The sequence below is a fragment of the Monodelphis domestica genome, chromosome 5 (genome assembly GCF_027887165.1).
Source record: "Monodelphis domestica isolate mMonDom1 chromosome 5, mMonDom1.pri, whole genome shotgun sequence".
Classification (NCBI taxonomy): Eukaryota; Metazoa; Chordata; class Mammalia; order Didelphimorphia; family Didelphidae; genus Monodelphis; species Monodelphis domestica.
In genome coordinates, this window is record NC_077231.1 from 87834000 (window position 1) to 87847343 (window position 13344).

General features: G+C 36.2%; 1 long non-coding RNA gene across 1 annotated transcript in view; it reads right to left on the bottom strand.

Annotated features, from left to right (window-relative positions):
* Positions 1-479: 479 nt before the first annotated feature.
* Positions 480-13344, bottom strand: part of LOC130454529 (uncharacterized) — a 40921-nt gene continuing 28056 nt past the window's right edge. The window contains exon 4 of the long non-coding RNA XR_008912139.1: positions 480-681. This is a non-coding gene — a long non-coding RNA (uncharacterized LOC130454529). The remainder of the gene's footprint in view (positions 682-13344) is intronic.

Sequence of the window (13344 nt, forward strand, 5' to 3'; positions counted from 1 at the left end):
TCAATGTGAGAAATTTATTCCTTATAATAATAATAATAATAAATGTCATGGGTGAGGCATAAGGTTGTATCTATCACAGCCAACATCAAATTTCTAATTAATCCACAATCCAGTGTAGAATAGAAATAAGGGAAAATAAAATGTTTCATTAGTGATGTAGTGGAGAAAAATTCAACTACCTCAAATTTTCTTAATATGAAGAGTTTTAATTAGACCGTATTCAATATGTGCTTGACTTTAGTCTGTCTTTAGTTCAAATTAATTTGCTTTAACTATTGAGTGTTTATCTGTGAGGGTGGTATGATTTATATTAGAAATAATGGACCTTCATTATTTGTTCTATTTGGTATCATTTTCAATGGATGTTTTGTTCTCCCCATACCAACATAAGCAAACAAAATTCCCTATGAGGTAAGGATCAAGTCCCATTAAAAAACAAAAACAAAAACCAAAAGAAAAAACCCTAAAAAACTAAAAATATAGGAAGATTGAATTTGATAGTTATTGTAGGAAATATAAAAATAATGCATTTTACAGGATTCACCCATTCAGAGTTGCCTCAATCAAAAGAAATCATATTTCTTTTAGTTTATTTCTTTTAATTTTTTTAAGGTGGTATGTCAGCTTCTTCCAGTGTGTTCATGCTAATTGAGTGATTTCTGAACCTTCTACTTCATCTTCCTAAAAGGAAAAAAAAGGGAAGTTAACACAGTAATAAAAAAAAATATGCTCATATGTTACAAGAAGATAGCACTAATGTAGGGGGTCAGGTTTCTAACAACATCTGTCATCTTGAAGATGTGCATAAAATCAGGAATTAGGCCTTTAGAGGTTAATAATAGCTGTCATGAAGTCCATATAATGAAGTAACTTTATTTTATCAACCATTTTAAAATGTTTGACTATCTGGGTACCTAAACTATGTAGTAGGTTAATGGAGGAATAGATTGTTAAGAAAGAGTTTTACAGAAAATAGTAATATGTCTAAAAGAAAGAACAAGGAATTATAAAACACAATTTGGGGACCATTTACCATAAGGTTAAAAGGCTTCTGCAAATAGCTACTCAGGGGTAACAATAAATGATATTCAAAATTATATTATTCATTAATCATGGTAAAACAATTCTTGTAAGACAGTTCAATTTTCCAAAACCCTATCCATTCTTTAAGAACTGGACCAAATGCCAATTCTTACATGAATCTTTATCTCATTTTCTCCGGATGTAAATGACATCCATTCGCCAGTTATACACAAGGGTGTATATATATCTCTATTATAAACATGTCTCTATATGCCTACCTTTCTATTTACTTCAATTATAATACTAGTAGCCTTAAACAATAGCCACCTTTATCAATTATTTTATTCTCATCATTGTTAGATTATAAGATTTTTAAAGGCTGGCATAGTTTTATTTACAATGAATTATTTTGTCCCATGTTAGCATAGTGCCTAGCAGTAAATATTCAATCAAAATAAACTAAACCTATGAATTTGGTCATTTTAGCATCAAGCTTTAATCATCTGGACTATGTGGCCCAGATGTAAGGACCATGCACAGGGATTTTACTTTTTTCATAGAGCTTTAAAAGTTTGCGAAGAGCCTTACATGCAAAAATAATGTACCAAAGGTACTATGAGTCTGATTACTCCCATTTTATACAACCCCACCCAAGCTTCATTATGGATACATGATTTGCCCAGTTACCCAACTCTAAATTTAAATGTTGAGACTCAAAATCTCAATACCTTCAAAATATCTGATTCACTACCCAGCTCCCTTTCCTCTAGAGGAACACTGCTTAAAGTTGGCAATTATTTTCTCTTGATAGAATAGAATAAAAATAGACAGAGCACACGAGAGTATTCTTTTACCTCTTTTATCAGCACTAAATAACAATTTGGTCAAAAGGCAGATATTAAGTATTTACTTGCATTGGGCAGTTCTGGAGAAAAATGAAATAAAAGCAATCTCTTCCCAAAGAGTATATTCTAGTTGTAGATTTGGTACAAATTAATAAATAAAAATACACATCAATATATAATAAAAGAGAAATGTATAAAGTAATACCTAGAGTGTTGGGTTTAAATCAGTAAATCTAAAAAATATTAAACTTTTATGTGCAATTCTACTATAGTTATTATTTTTAATATAGAAAGTAAGTTGGTAGTAGAAATAGAAATCCTAAGTATTTGTGAAATTCAAGCATATTATCTACGTATAAAGAAGTCCTGACAAATATAAGAGCTCAGTATGCACAAGTGACTTCATTAATGAACCAACAAAAACTGAGTTCCTGATAAATATTTCTTAGGCACTTAGTATGTGTCAGGATATATGGTAGGTGCTGGAGCTGGAAGTAAAAATTATAATGCCATGTCCTTTATTCACAATGAACTTACATTCTTAGTGAGGAAGAAAAGTACAGAGAGAAAGGGAGAGACAGACAGACACATTTAGGTATGTACATATATATATATATGTATGTATATATGTAGAAAGCTAGGTAAACAGAGACAGATGGATGGGTGGTTGATAGATAGATGAGTTGATAGATGAATGTAAAACAAAAGTACTTAAATACAAGGCACAATGGGTGAAATAATAATGGCATTTGGGAAATAAATGGAATCAAGAAATGCTTCAAAAAGGATATGATGCCTCACTTGTATATGTAAAAGGAAAAGAAGGATGACAAGCGGAGAAGTAAGCAAGAGAAAGGGTTGGTGTAAAATCACAAAGGCAGGATGTTAACTCTCATGGATGAAGAAAGGTGGGAAGATCATTTTGGTGGATCAGAAAGAGTAAGAGAGAGACAATAATGTACAATAAACCCAAGTTGTGGAAGACATTAAAAACTGTTAAAAAACTAAATAGAAGAACTCATAATTTATTCTAAAGGCTACGGGGAGCCATGGGGTTTATCAGGTTCAGAAGGAACACAGACAGATCAATACATAATGAAAATAATTTTAAAAGTAGTATGTAGAAGAAAATAGTGGAGGAAGACCAATTAGGAGGCTGTTTTGGTCACCTACAATGATATGGAGATTATGAACCTTAGACACTGGAATGGTGGTAGTGTCTTTCACAAAACAAAGGGAGTTGGAAAGATGGAAGGCTTTCATAGTAAATATAGTGCGTCTAATTTAAGACATGTGGCAGTAAAAATATCACCAGGACAATCTAATTGAAATGCTCAATAGGCAATTGATGATATGGGACTGAATCAAGGAAAGACTGGGACTGGATATGTACATTTTGGAGTCTTTTGCATAGAGAATATATTTCAACCAATGGGGGTTGATGAACAGAGAGACAAAGACAGAGAGACAGAGAGAGCGAGAAAGAGAGACAGAGACAGAGACAGAGAGAGACAGAGGGACAGCGAGACAGAGAGACGGGGAGGGGGGGGATTAGGGAGGTATAGAGTATAGAGGTAGAAGACAAGAAAATGTAGGATAAGACCTTGAAGAACACTTTGACTTAGATGGTATATTGTGGATGAAGGGCCAGTAGAGGAGGTTTAAGGCTGGCCAGTCAAGAAGAATGTTAACTAGGAGAGTTACATCACAAAAACCCAGAGAGGAAAGAATATCCAGGGAGAGTAATCATCAGAGTCAAATGCAATAGAAAGAAGGATAAGAACTGAGAAAAAGCCCTCAGATTTGGCTATCAAGAGGTCCCTTTTGGAAACCAAGAGAGTACTCAACAATTGAGGAAGAGTTGAATGAAGTAAGGTATATAAGTGGAAAAAATCTTACTGAGTTTTAAGAAATGAATAGAACTAAAGGGATAGTTTCAGAGAAACCTGAAAAAGCTAATATGAACTGATGCAGATGAAAGGGAATAGAACCAAGGACCAATGTAAACAATAACAACAATGTTGTAAAGATAATTTTGAAAGACCTTAGAAATCTGGTCAAACCATAACCAATATGATTCCAAAGGACTAATGAATAGTATGCTACCCACCTCCTGTCAGAAGTGATTGTATAATTAAAAATCTGTTACCCTGAAAAATGAACTACATTTCCTGGGAGCCCACCAACTTCCTGCTATCATGTACTTCCTGTAGACAAGGTATATTAGGCAGTGACATGGAGGTCCCAGGCTCTTTGGCTTGCAGTGAGCATGGTGGTGGTGGTAAGAGTGGATATTTTAAATGGGCTAATCAGCCATGGGCACATAGTCTTTATTTTGTATCTTCTTTATTCCTTGATTTCTAATGACCATTAATAAATCTCCTAAAATATAATATGCTTATTATTGTACATTTAATTTTAATTTTTACATGATGGACTCCAGATGCAAAAAAAGATACTATTCAAACTGCTCAATTTGTTTTATTTGACTAGGATTTTTAAAAGGATATTGTTTTTCTTTTTTAAGCAGATAAGAGAAGATAAAGAGACAAAAATGTTAATTAAAAATACAATTCAATTAAAAAATAAATGTGTAGTGAGGGACAGGGAAGAGTTTGGTGATTTGTACAAATCAATGTATATTGTACAAAGATGTGGCAAAGTAGGGACATTAATGCATTGCTGGTGGAGTTGTGAATTGATCCAACCATTCTGGAGGGCACTCTTTGTGGTGGCCAAAAATTGGAAAATGAGGGGATGCCCTTCAATTGGGGAATGGCTGAACACATTGTGGTATATGTTGGTGATGGAATACTAATGTGCTCAAAGGAATAATAAAGTGGAGGAATTCCATGGGGACTGGAACAACCTCCAGGAAGTGATGCAGAGTGAGAGGAGCAGAACCAGGAGAACATTGTACATAGAGACTGACACACTGTGGTACAAGAGAATTTCTCCAGTAATGGCTTTACAATCTGCAGGGATCTACGAGAAAAAAAGAAACTATCCTCAAGCAGAGGACAAACTGAGGGAGGAAAAACACGGAGGAAAAGCAACTGCTTGACTACAGAGGTTGAGGGGACATGATCGAGGAGAGATGCTAAATGAGCACCCTAATGCAAATACCAACAAGGAAATGGGTTCAGAGCAAGGATACATGTGATACCCAGACAAATCACATGTCGGCTAGGGGAAGGGAGGTGAGGGGGGGGAGGAAAAGAAAATGATCTGTTTCCAATGAATAATGTATGAAAATGACCAAATAAAATAATGTTTTAAAAACTAAAAAAAAAGAAATGGTAGAAACTATGCTAAAAAAGGAACAATTAACATGTACCCAAACTAAAACAAATATCTAGCAATAGCCTGATGATCTTTCATATACTAACAGGGAATATCCTTGAGAATGGAAACAAAACCATCTCAAAAAAATTTTACCCACCATCTTCTAGACAAAAACTTTGATAATTGTAATGAATGTCATTGTAATGAATATAAATCAAATTTTGTGAATTACAAGCTCTCAAAATATAGACATAAAAGAAATAAAAGGTAAGTGGAAACAACATGAGGTGGATATAAGATATTGTCAGGAAGATCATGAAAGATGAACTTATATGCCAATGCTTTTATTAAATGACAAAGAATAATCACTTTATCCACCTATGCAATAATAACATGTGGGATATTGGGCATAGAAAAAAGAAAGACAGTAACTTTTCATAGGACCTTCTATTTGAATTCTATTGAGTAAAATAATACAAGAAGAATAACAAGAGAAAAAGTGAAGAATGGCAAGGAAATAGATACTTTAGAACAAATGGTGGGAAACCTTATTAACAACTAATTCCCTTGAAAATAAGAATGGTACAAACTAAAAACTGATTTAATAAAAGAAGTGTCAAAACAAATAAAAAAGTGCAAAAGAGAAAAATTTATCTCAAACATTTGGAGCTGGAAAATAGGTTATGGAGAAAAATATAAAATATATCAAATTATCTGAAAATTATCAAAAAAATGATCTAAACCATATTTTAGGAAATTATGAATGAAAACTGCTCAAAATTCTTAGAATAAGAAGACAAAGTGAAGATAGAAAGAGCTACATGGGTCTTGCAGGAACAAACCCTAAAGGCAAGCTTTCAGAAATATCAAAACCAGAGCTTACATCTTCCAGGACAAAGAAAAACATATACAAGTAGCCAAAAAAAAGTTCAAATATGAAGGGGCCACAATCAAGACTGCACTTAGCAGTTGATATGAGAAAAGTAGAGACATTGGAATATCACTTCCAAAAGACAAGAAATACAAGGAAAACCAGATGACTTATCCAGTTAAATTAAGTAAAAAACTCTTCAGGGGGAAATTCTTATTAATGAAATAGAATATTTACACATATTCCTGGAGGAAAAAAAAATCAGACATGAGTATATATTTGGAAATCTACATGAGTAGATATTTGGAAATGGTAAAGAAAAAGAGGAAGGTTTATATATTTATAAAACTGAAATAGAATCTGTGGGGATATTTTTTATCATGTTAATAGAGAAAATAAGAACCCAATATTTTTTTAGAACACTGATATCTTTGAGGGATACAGAAAGAAGTTAAGATAAGAGATATTTTTAAGTAATTTCATTCTGTTTAAAGGGGCTTAGGAAAGAAAAAGTAAGAGGGGCAGAAGAAGATGGCTAAGGGAGGATATCCAAGAGAAAAAAGTCACTATTGCACCTAGCTGGGGCAAGTCAGCTGGAGTAAAAACCTAAATTGGTTAACTGTAAAGTTGGAGAGTGGGAGGAAATCTAGACTCTCCAAAAATCCCACAATCAGTGGGGAAGGAGTCAGAATTGAGTGATGAGGAAAATAACCTAAAAAGAAGGGAGATTGAGAGACTTCCGGTCAAGATGGTGGTGTAGAAGCAGCGAAAGTTCAGACCTCTGAAACCCTTCCTTACCGATCGCAAACAGAGTGCTCCTAGGCCACCGAAATCCAAGCTGAACAACAGGATAGACCTGGGGAAACCTCCTCCTGGACCTGGATCAAAAGGTACCACAACCCAAAAGCCAGAACCCTAGATCACTCGGATCTAAAGGGTAGACAGAAAGAAGGTCCCAGGACCCATCCCCCCCAACCCAGAGTGCTGAGCCCAAGGCATCAGCAGGAACCTCAGGGCTCTGAGGACTCACCTTGAAAGCAACCCGAGCCAGTCTCCGGGGCGCCCAACACAGACGGCAGGGAAACATAGAGAGAAGGGGGAAGCCTGTAGCCCCCTGGCTGGGTTCTTCCATCTGAGTCTCAAGGGAGGTCCCAGCTTTAGGGCACCAGCTGAACCCAATCCCATCAGGAGCCCTCAGAGCTACTGAAAGGACAGAAAACTAAGGGCTGGCAAAGGGGTTGCTCCAAAGAGCTTACCTTGAAAGTAACCCGGGCCAGTTTCTGGGCACTCAACACAGACTGTGGAAGAGGAGGTTGCTGCTTTCTCTTTCTTCTTTTTTTTGGCTCCGGTATCCTTTGGCCCTCACCACCTGAACCTAATCCCATCAGGAGCCATCAGAGTTCAGGCAAGCCACACCCCCTACCCCCTTAGAGAGCTGGGTCTTCTGAAAAAACAGAAACCTAGAGGCAAAGTCAAGATGGCAGCCTAGAAGGAGCATAGAACTGGCAGCCTGGCCAGAGCTTTAGAGATCCTCCATATCTGCTCCAGCTGTCCAGGAAGTTTAAAATTCAGAGTAAATCCAGCCCAACTAAGCTGAACTCAATCCCATCAAAAGTCTCCAGAACACAGGGAAGCCCAGGCTACCCATCCATCCTCATTGACTGCTGGACTTTAAGCCAATAAAAAGCCTCCAGAGGACAGGAAAGCTCAAACCCCCCAACAACCCTCCCTCAGAGATTACACCAAGAGATCCTCTGTTAAAGCTCCAAGAGGGGAGACTGATAGACGTCCCTAAAAAAACAAAAAAATGAGAGGAACAAGAGCACAGACAAATACGGGGAGGAAAGAAGGGGTGAATTTGAACAAACAACAGAAACAGAAGAAGGAAACTACAATAGACAGCTACTACTCACCAAATCAGCAAACAATAAACCAGAAATCCCAGCGAATTGGATACAGGCTGTAGAAGAACTAAAAACACAACTAAGAGAGGCTGAAGACAATTGGGAAAAGAACTTAAAAATTAAGATAAGTCATCTGGAAACAGAGGCACTTGAACTAAAACAAGAAAATAGTGTCCTGAAAGCCAAAATCATCCAGCTGGAAAATGAGGCAAAGGAGATGAAAGATGAGGCAAAGGAGATGAAAGACGAGATAAAGAGGATGAAAAGAAACTCAGACCAGAAGGAAAAAGACGACCAAAAAGCCAAAGATGAAATCCAATCTTTAAGAACCAGAGTAAAACAACTAGAATCAAGAGACCTCACAAAGCAGCAGGACACTATAAAACAAAACAAAAAGAATGAAAAAATTGAGGAAAATGTGAAGCATCTCATTCACAAAAGAGACGAGTTAGAAAATCTTTCAAGAAGAGACAATTTAAGAATAATTGGGCTACCAGAAGACCACGACAAAAGAAAAAGCCTGGACCTAATACTAGAGGAAATTATCCAGGAAAACTGTCCCAAAATCCTAGAACAAGAGGGGAAAGTGGAGATTGAAAGAATCCACAGATCACCCCCTGTATTTAATCCCCAACTGACAACACCAAGAAATGTTATAGCCAAATTCAAAAACAATCAGATAAAAGAACAGGTATTACAAGCTGCCAAGAAGAAACCATTCATATACCATGGAAACATGGTGAGGATAACACAGGATCTGTCTGCATCCACACTGAAGGACCGAAAGGCATGGAATATGATATTCCGGAAAGCAAGGGAATTAGGCCTACAGCCAAGAATAAAATACCCATCAAAACTGACTATATTCTTACAGGGGAAAGTATGGTCATTCAACACAACAGAAGAGTTCCAAGCATTCATAAATAAAAGACCAGACCTGAACAGAAAATTCGAAGTCCAACCACAGAACTCAAGAGAATCATCAAAAGGTAATTAAAAAAGAGGGGAAAAACATCAACAACAAAAAAGGTTTTTTTTTAAGAGACTCAATAAGTTAAAATGATATGTATCCCTATAAGAAAAGAGGTCATTGGCAACTCTTTTTTTTTTTTTAAACCCTTACCTTCCATCTTGGAGTCAATACTGTGTATTGGCTCCAAGGCAGAAGAACAGTAAGGGCTAGGCAATGGGGGTCAAGTGACTTGCCCAGGGTCACACAGCTAGGAAGTGGCTGAGGCCAGATTTGAACCTAGGACCTCCCGTCTCTAGGACTGGCTCTTAATCCACTGAGCTACACAGCTGCCCCCGTCATTGGCAACTCTTAAAAACTGTTGCTATCACCTAAGCAGCTAGAAGAACTACACTCAGAGGGAACAGTGACAAACTGTATAGGATGAAAGGACAAGACATAAATAGGTATATAGATATATGCATGCATAAATACATATGCGAGTATATATATATATACACACATGACTAAAGCTAAAAAAGAAAAGAGGTTATGACTAAAAGAAATGGGAAAAGAAACAAATGGGGGTAAATTTATATGTCACAAAGAAGCTCATGGCAGGAGGGGGAGAACATCGATACACTGGAAGGGTAAAGAGGTTGGAGATAGGAAATACTCAACTCTTACATACTTTGAAACTGACCCAAAAAGGGAAGAACAATCCAATCCATTGGAGAAGAGAATAGATTTGCGCCCTATAGGGGAGTAGAAGGGTAAAAAACAGACTGGTGGGGAGGGAAGCAGTACAAGGGAGGGAGAGGGTGGGGGGGAATTTTTAAAAAGACTACAGGGGAAAATAAGGGAGGGAATAAGAAGGAAGGGGGTAGAAAGGGAAATACAAGGGGGACTGATTTAAAGTAAATCACTGGACTAAAAGTTAGAGCTGAAGAAGAAAGGTTAGAATTAGGGAAGGATATCAAAATGCCAGGGAGTCCACAAGTGACAGTCATAACATTGAACGTGAATGGGATGAACTCACCCATAAAACGTAGATGAATAGAAGAATGGATTAGAATCCAAAACCCTACCATATGTTGTCTCCAAGAAACATACATGAGGCGGGTAGACACCCACAAGGTCAGAATTAAAGGATGGAGTAAGACCTTCTGGGCCTCAACTGACAGAAAGAAGGCAGGAGTGGCAATCATGATATCTGATAAAGCCAAAGCAAAAATAGACCTGATCAAAAGGGATAGGGAAGGTAATTATATTTTGTTAAAAGGGACTTTAGATAATGAGGAAATATCATTAATCAACATGTATGCACCAAATAATATGGCACCCAAATTTCTAATGGAGAAACTAGGAGAATTAAAGGAAGAAATAGACACTAAAACCATATTAGTGGGAGACTTGAACCAACCATTATCAAATTTAGAGAAATCAAATCAAAAAATAAATAAGAAAGAGGTAAAAGAAGTGAATGAAATCTTAGAAAAATTAGAATTAATAGACATATGGAGAAAAATAAATAGGGATAAAAAGGAATACACCTTCTTCTCAGCACCACATGGCACATTCACAAAGATTGACCATACATTAGGTCACAGAACCATGGCACACAAATGCAGAAAAGCAGAAATAATAAATGCAGCCTTTTCATACCACAAGGCAATAAAAATAATGATCAGTAATGGTACATGGAAAACCAAATCAAAAACTAATTGGAAACTAAACAATATGATACTCCAAAATTGTTTTGTTAGAGAAGAAATCATAGAAACAATAATTTCATCGAGGAAAATGACAATGGCGAGACATCCTTTCAAACCTTTAGGGATGCAGCCAAAGCGGTAATCAGAGGTAAATTCATATCCCTGAGTGCATATATTAACAAACTAGGGAGAGCAGAGATCAATCAATTGGAAATGCAAATAAAAAAACTTGAAAGTGACCAAATTAAAACCCCCCAGCAGAAAATCAAACTAGAAATCCTAAAAATTAAGGGAGAAATTAATAAAATCGAAAGTGATAGAACTATTGATTTAATAAATAAGACAAGAAGCTGGTACTTTGAAAAAAACAAACAAAATAGACAAAGTACTGGTCAATCTAATTAAAAAAAGGAAGGAAGAAAAGCAAATTAACAGCATCAAAGATGAAAAAGGGGACATCACCTCTGAGGAAGAGGAAATTAAGGCAATCATTAAAAATTACTTTGCCCAATTATATGGCAATAAATATACCAATTTAAGTGCTATGGATGAATATATACAAAAATACAAACTGCCTAGACTAACAGAAGAGGAAATAGAATTCTTAAATAATCCCATATCAGAAAATGAAATTCAACAGGCCATCAAAGAACTTCCTAAGAAAAAATCCACAGGGCCTGATGGATTCACCAGTGAATTCTATCAAACATTCAGAGAACAGTTAATCCCAATACTATACAAACTATTTGACATAATAAGCAAAGAGGGAGCTCTACCAAACTCCTTTTACGACACAAACATGGTACTTATTCCAAAACCAGGCAGGTCAAAAACAGAGAAAGAAAACTATAGACCAATCTCCCTAATGAATATAGATGCAAAAATCTTAAATAGGATACTAGCAAAAAGACTCCAGCAAGTGATCAGAAGGATCATCCACCATGATCAAGTAGGATTTATACCAGGGATGCAGGGCTGGTTTAATATTAGGAAAACCATCCACATAATTGACCACATCAACAAGCAAACCAACAAGAACCACACGATTATCTCAATAGACGCAGAAAAAGCATTTGATAAAATACAACACCCATTCCTATTAAAAACACTAGAAAGCATAGGAATAGAAGGGTCATTCCTAAAAATAATAAACAGTATATATCTAAAACCATCAGCTAATATCATTTGCAATGAGGATAAACTAGATGCATTCCCAATAAGATCAGGAGTGAAACAAGGATGCTCATTATCACCTCTATTATTTGACATTGTATTAGAAACACTAGCAGTAGCAATTAGAGAAGATAAAGAAATTGAAGGCATCAAAATAGGCAAGGAGGAGACCAAGTTATCACTCTTTGCAGATGACATGATAGTCTACTTAAAGAATCCTAGAGATTCAACCAAAAAGCTAATTGAAATAAACAACAACTTTGGCAAAGTTGCAGGATACAAAATAAACCCACATAAGTCATCAGCTTTTCTATATATCTCCAACACAGCTCAACAGCAAAAACTAGAAAGAGAAATCCCATTCAAAATCACCTTAGACAAAATAAAATACCTAGGAATCTATCTCCCAAGACAAACACAGGAACTATATGAACACAACTACAAAACACTCGCCACACAACTAAAGCTAGACTTAAGCAATTGGAAAAACATTAACTGCTCATGGGTAGGACGAGCCAATATAACAAAAATGACCATCCTACCCAAACTTATTTATCTATTTAGTGCCATACCCATGGAACTCCCCAAAAATTTCTTTACTGATTTGGAAAAAACCATAACAAAGCTCATTTGGAATAACAAAAGATCAAGGATATCCAGGGAAATCATGAAAAAAAAACACAAATGAGGGGGGCCTAGTAGTCCCAGACCATATTACAAAGCAGCAGTCATCAAAACAATTTGGTACTGGCTAAGAGACAGAAAGGAGGATCAGTGGAATAGACTGGAGGCAAGTGACCTCAGCCAGACAGTATACGATAAACCCAAAGATCCCAGGTCTTGGGACAAAAATCCACTATTCGATAAGAACTGCTGGGAAGATTTGAAGACAGTGTGGGAGACGTTAGGAATTGATCAACACCTGACACCCTACACCAAGATAAATGCAAAATGGGTGAAAGACTTAAACATAAAGAAGGAAACCATAAGTAAATTGGGTAAACACAGAATAGTATACATGTCAGACCTTTGGGAGGGGAAAGACTTTAAAACCAAGCAAGACATAGAAAGAATCACAAAATGTAAAATAAATAATTTCGACTACATCAAATTAAAAGGCTTTTGTACAAACAAAACCAATGTAACTAAAATCAGAAGGAAAACAACAAATTGGGAAAAAATCTTCATAAAAACCTCTGACAAAGGTTTAATTACTCAAATTTATAAAGAGCTAAATCAATTGTACAAAAAATCAAGCCATTCCCCAATTGATAAATGGGCAAGGGATATGGATAGGCAGTTTTCAGATAAAGAAATCAAAACTATTAATAAGCACATGAAGAAGTGTTCCAAATCTCTTATAATCAGAGAGATGCAAATCAAAACAACTCTGAGGTATCACCTCACACCTAGCAGATTGTTCAACATGACAGCTATGGAAAGTAATGAATGCTGGAGGGGATGTGGCAAAGTAGGGACATTAATTCATTGCTGGTGGAGTTGTGAACTGATCCAGCCATTCTGGAGGGCAATTTGGAACTAAGTCCAAAGGGCGAGAAAAGAATGTCTACACTTTGAT